Source organism: Rattus norvegicus, chromosome 1 (assembly GCF_036323735.1).
Source record: "Rattus norvegicus strain BN/NHsdMcwi chromosome 1, GRCr8, whole genome shotgun sequence".
NCBI classification, from domain to species: Eukaryota; Metazoa; Chordata; class Mammalia; order Rodentia; family Muridae; genus Rattus; species Rattus norvegicus.
Window position 1 is genome coordinate 145,319,350 of NC_086019.1, and position 6,557 is coordinate 145,325,906.

Consider the following 6,557-nt stretch of genomic DNA (forward strand, 5'->3'; position numbering starts at 1 on the left):
ACACACATTCATACACACTTCACACACACACACACGCATACACACACATACACACATAAACATGACAGTAGGTATATCAAATGATGTTATACATACATGTAAAAAATTACAAGTGAGATTGGGGGGAAGGAATGGCCATAGCAAGAAGGAAGAGAGGGGGAGGTACAGAGAGGACATTCAGCCAAAGTATATGGCATACATTTAAAAACGTCTTTATGAAATGTACCACCATGTACAATTGGTATCAGTATCTACCAGTATAAGATCAAAACTTATCAATGAAACAGATTTATAGTGTAAAAGCATCAGGTGGCCAGAAGGAATCCTTCCTCTGAGGTTTCTGAAGCAGCTCTTTTAAAAGAGTCCTGAAAAAACTGGCCTGAGTGAATAGCTCTCAGAAGACATTGTGGATGAAAGGTAGAAGGTGACAGAGATCAAACAGCCACTCAGGATGGCACGGCTGGTGACCAGAAACTTAGGAACACACTTTCCTCCTGCTCTCGCCATGGTCAGGCAGCTGGGCCAGATCTCATTTCCTGCATGGAGAGACCTGTGTCTACAGGGTTGCTGTCTTGGGTTTCCTGTTCCTCTGTAGCCATTTGATCATCTGTGTCGTGGGGACAGGCAGAGAGAGTCTGCCTGAGCCCGGTACCCACTATACTGTTCCTGTGAAGGGAATGATCAGCAGAACCCATGCATGTCAGGCCTGTCTAACCTGATGCCCCTTCACACGACCCAGGATGGCCATGAACAGGGCTGATATTTACAGATAATGACATCATGTCACGATATCAAAAGGTTGGATGCTTCTGGTAGACCATTAGCTCTCAACTTGGAGCTCTTTGTCTCCATCCGCATCAGGGAATGCTTCGTAGTCATAATGTAGGGAACTACTGGGACATCTAGTTTAGGCCTGGGACTTGAGATTCTTAAAGTGTGGTCACAAGACTTAGCATGGAGGCATCATCCGAGGGCTGGTACACCCGTGGAGTCTTGGGTGCCCTCTCAGACCTGCTACGTCAGAGCTGGGAGCAATGGCCACGCAGTAGCAATGTGTCTTTCAGATGATCTGTAGCAAGTTCAAACCTGAGAGACCTGTCTAGGGAGTATAACACCCGAGGCTGGCAGTTTAATGGTGTACTTCTAAGCTAGTTTGCTTAGAGGAGGAAAGTGTGTTGCTAAGTTTCTGGTCAGCAGTCATGCCATCCTGAGTGAGCTGCTTGATCTCTGTCACCTTCTACCCCTCACCCACAGTGTCTCCTGAGAGCTATCCACTCAGGCCAGTTTCCAGGAATCCTTTAAAAGTAGCAGCTTCAGAAACTGATGCTTTTAGACTACAAATCTGTGTCACTACAGAACTACTAAGATACAGGGTCTGAGTTATTTAGTGGAATTTACATCTCTTACAGGTTTCAGGCAATGCTGTTAGTGTTTGTCTAGGACCACATTTTGAGAAAAACCCAAGACATTGCCTCAGATTTGCCTGTGTGAAACACAAAGTGTTTAGGTCCCAGGCTTCCCTCACTCCCAAGAAGGAGGGCATCTCCAAAGGAAGGACCTATGGCTAGGTTTGATTCTTTTCATTTTATTTTATTTTATTTTATACTCGTTTTTTAAAAACTGAGTGTATCAGAACATATGATCAAACTGGGTTGAAAATCCTGTGTTGGGAGGTTAAATGCAGGACTTATTGACTAAGGACACAATCTCTGGGTCTCTCAGGCCTACAGCCGACATTTTTGAGTCAGGATGGGGAGAATCATCTGGGAGTTTCTAAGTTTTTTACCAAGGTCACAGAATGATGTAGGCTACATCAGAACTTCTGAAGATCGGACCTAACCACCAGTCCTTTAAAAAGCTGCACAGAAATTCCAGTATAAAGCCACTTAGGAATCAGGGACCTTCAAACAGACTAGCATTTTCTTAAACATATACTTACCATATGATCAGTAATTCTCCTAGATAACCACCCAAGAGAATTGAAAACACGAACCTACACAAAAATTTGTTCCCAGGTGTTCGCAGCGGTAAAGTGGGACAAGAGATACCTATCAGCTGATGAACGGATCAATGCATTAAAATAGATGTGTTCTATGGACACAATGGGATGTTGTCTAATGATATGAAGAAATGACATGCCATGACATGGATGAACCTTGAACACATAAAGGAAACGAGTTTCAAAAGGTCTCAAATTGCATGAGTCCATTTCCATGAGGTATTAAGAATGAGTGAATCCATAGAAACAGAAAGTAGATCAGTGGTTGCTAGGGTTGGTGTGCGCTGGGAATTTCCGTAGATTGAGTATTTAGTGGACACATAGTTTTATTTGAGGAGGATGAGATGTTTTGGAACTAGACGGAGTGGTACAACACTATGAAAGCCATCGGAGAGGACACTTTAAAATGGTAAGTTTTATGTTACACACATTTTATCTCAAGGGACAAAACACACAAGAAAGTCAACCTCAGTGTTCTGTAAGCTTTCCTAAAAGAGGTTTTAAGAAACCAGGGACAATGTAGATTTATTAGCTTAGTCTGGGGAAATGCCCTAACCTAGACAACATGACAAAGCTGTACTCCTGTGATTTTGAACACTTGACCAGGATAGGGAGTAAGATGCTTTTGGAGTTTGACTGAAGTGTATACAATCGGACCCTGTGATTTAAGAGCAAAGATTCAAGTTTCCTCCCGGAAGCTGTGATTTAATATTTGAAAGTTTGTCTTAAGAATGAGGTTTGTGCTTTTCTGACATTTAGAAGCTAATGGAGAGAATCATTGCTGAGACAAATTTTTCTTCCCGTGTGTGGTGGGGACTCAGTTATTTAATATGAATATAAGTGGAAGGATGGCCTTAGAAGATTCAAGGTCAAGGCCACTATAGGCAATTGACACTTAAGTTACATGCGTGTGTGCAGCCATTTATGTAGCTAGCCTTAAAAAATATCTCTGTTTCTAGGTAAGTGCGTGTGCACATGCTCTTGGAAGCCAGGACCTCAGATCCGCCAGAATTAGAATTGCACACACTTGTGAGCTGCCAGACACCAGTGCTGGGAATGAAACTTCGGTCCTCTGCAAGAACAGTGTCTCAGTTACTTTCTTATTGCTGTGACAAAATACCATGACCAAGGTAACACAAAAGAAAGCATTCAATTTGACTTACGGTTTCAGAGGCTTAGAGTCCATGATGGTGGAATAAAGACAGGACCACAGGGACAGCTGAGCTCTCATGTCTTGATCCACAAATAGGAAGTGGACAGAGTTAACTTGAAATGTTATCTTTTGCAACCTCAAAGCCTTCCCCCATTGCCTCCTCCAGCAAGGCCATACCTCCTGATCCTTCCCAAGCATTTCAGCATTTGGGGACCAAGTACTCAGACATATGAGCCTATGAAGGTCATTCTCATTCAAACCACCACAAACAGTATGAGCTTTTAACCTTTCTTAAAGAAGAGAAGCCATGGGAGGTGTCCTGACGGTAGCCCAGTTATTTACAAATGGGTATCTATGAGAGGGACTATAGCAAATAAAACACACAGTAGAATTGTCTTCTAACAATTTAGCTTCTATTACTTTCTTGTTTTAATTTTTGGCTTAGAATCTTTCTTTTCTTCCTCTCTCATACTTTACAAACTGACTGTAGTTTCCCCTCCTTCCACTCCTCCCAGTCCCTTCCCCAAGAATATGCCTTTCTTGATGGACTCCAAATCTCCTAAAGGTAGGGACTAAGTGCTTAGTGACTTAATACTATATATTAGCAGTTCTTGAGTTTTCAGTCTCTCTCTCTGTTGAGGAACACCAACCTGAAAGGCTACCATCGAGATTTGTGAATAGAGGACCATCACCCAGGGCCATGGGGTAAAGAAATCTGTGAGCCAACCCTGAGAATGTGGTTCTCAACCCTGCCATGGAAACAGTAGGTGTCAAAAGAGGTTTCCTACAAACTATGATTGCTGAGTTGAGTCTCAAAAACAAAACAAAACAAAAACAAACAAAAAAATCCTAGACAGTGGGCCAGAGCTGGAAAGGCACCCTGTGCAGAGCAGGTGTCATATGCATGGCCATAAGAGGCTGAGCCCAGACAGAGGGACAACTGTAGAGGTCAGGCTTTGGAGCATGGTTGTAGTCATAAATGACAGGCTTGGTCTTGCTGGATTCTACTTGAGGGTGGTGGATGCAGCTAGAGGTTGGGACACAGTCAAATGTGTGCAGTGGTGGAACTTCCTGAGATTGCTCGGTGAAGGCTGAACTTGAGCGTCTGAGAGCAAACAGAAGTAGTTTACTGGAATAGTCTTACACAAAAAAGGAAAGCATTATCTTTATCCGTGTTTCTCAATCTTCCTAATGCTGCAACCCTTTAATACAGTTCCTCACATTCCTGTGATCACCTCCCCCAACCATACAACTGTTTTCATTGCTACTTCATAACTGTAATTTTGCTACTGCTGTGAATCGTAATGCAAATATCTGTGTTTTTCAATGGTCTTAGGCCCCTGTGAAGGGCTCATTTGATCCCTGAAGGGTCACAACCCATGGGGTTGAGAACCACTGATCTTGATAAACAAAATTTCATTATGGGTATGAAGTGTGTGGGGAAGGTAGTTGTGTTGGGATGTTGTAGAGAGCGGCGCGGCGAAACAAAGATGGCGCCGACATCCAGCCTTGTCTGGATATAAACGACTTACTGCGCATGTGCAGGCTTGTCCCCTTGCTAGGGCTCCCTCTAGTGGTGAACAGCGGTACTGCACATGTGCGGTTTATTCACCAGGTGTTAGTTGACCGTTAATATGCTAATGAGGTGATTCATTCTCCGCCAATCCCTGGAGGACAAGTAGTGGGGTGATCCAAGCCCCACCAATCCCTGAGAGATAATTAGCATACTGTTGTCTATATAAGCCGAGTGATTTTGCTGCTCGGAGTCCCTGTTCAAGAGAGCTGTAACACTAAGAGAGCTGTAACACTAAGAGAGCTGTAACACTAAGAAGAGCTGTAACACAGTAAAGGCTTGCTCGCAGAAGAATCCTGTTGCCGCGCGTCGTTCTTGCTGGCGGGACATTGGGCGCGCGACAGGATGTTGTGACTGCTGCCTACTAGGACTGAGGAAAAAGAAGTGCTAGATGGTCTGCAGCACCACAGACCACATGTACTGAGCGCTTATGTACCTGGCTGTGAGCGAAGAGCTACATGTCCACTGTCATTAGGGTCTTCTTAAGATCCCTGAAGTAAGGGGTTGGGGATTTAGCTCAGTGGTAGAGCGCTTGCCTAGCAAGCACAAGGCCCTGGGTTTGGTCCCCAGCTCCAAAAAAAAGAACCCCCCCCAAAAAAAAGATCCCTGAAGTAGAGGCCATTTTTTATGTTCATGGTATTGATGAGGAACTATGAGTCAGAGAAGTCCTTCCTTCCTTGAAGTCACCTGCTAGAATGTGGAGTAGCCACTTGACCTTGGACAGTTAAAGATCAATGTCCTTGACTAGAGTTGATGTTCTTCCAGGTTGGAGATGTTCATTGGTAACGATACATCTTTCTCTAACATGAGGAAACACTGGGGGACAGTGGTCAGGTAGAGGAGAAACTCAAGTGCCACTGAACTGAGTGAAGGAGGTGAACCAGAAGAGCTGAGAACTGGCTATTCTGTGACATTTAGTGGGTTATTTACTACCTGAGAAGGCGCTAGCTATGCGTGAGTCAGCTGTGGAGATGTAACAACCTGGGAAGAGGAGACAAAGTTCAAGTCACGACCAAGACACACCAAATAACCAAACATATTCTTTGAATGTGACCATGAGAAAGGCACCGGGAACCTTCGTGTGTGTTGGCTCTTTAATAGTGTCACGGAAGAACCATGACTGACTTGGTTGCAGGAGAATACCACAAGAAAGGACAAGAGTCCAGAAGGCCTGGCTTGGACATGGAAGGGCTTGAGTGAGCTGGGCACGACGGTGCACACCTGCAATCCCAGCAGTTGGGAGGCTGATGCAGGAGCATCTCTAGTTCAAGGCAGCCTGGGCATGTGGGGTGCTCTTGTCTTTAAAAGATAAAGAAGTAGTGGAGGTATGGGTTAGACACCGAGTGAGACAGGAAGAATTGATGGTTTCTGTCCCGCAAAGGGTGGGGAGATGGCAGACACGGGGAAGAAGCCTGTAGGGTGCGTTGAGAGTAGCATCCTTCAGACAGGACACTTCTGTGGAGTCTAGAAAAAGGATAGGTGTGAACTCGCTTTGACCAGGACATAGGGTCATCTGGCTAAGGTGACTGTGTTCTGAAGTTCACCACTACATTTACACGAATCGCCCACAGATGCCTAGACTGTGGTGATCTTGGGTGCTCTCAGTAGATCTTTCCCTTCAGGATAGAACTGTACCATGAATACTGTCTGTCCATCCTGCTTCCCCTTACTCTCTTTCTGACTTAAAGAAGTTCCTCACAATAAAGTCCCCCTGTATTTTAAATCTGGTTCATGGAGGTTCCAGACCTATATGCATAGCTCCAAATGGGGAAAACCAAAAAGCCAGATCGGTGGAGCAACAGAAAACTGGATCTTTTGGTGACAGGCGATTC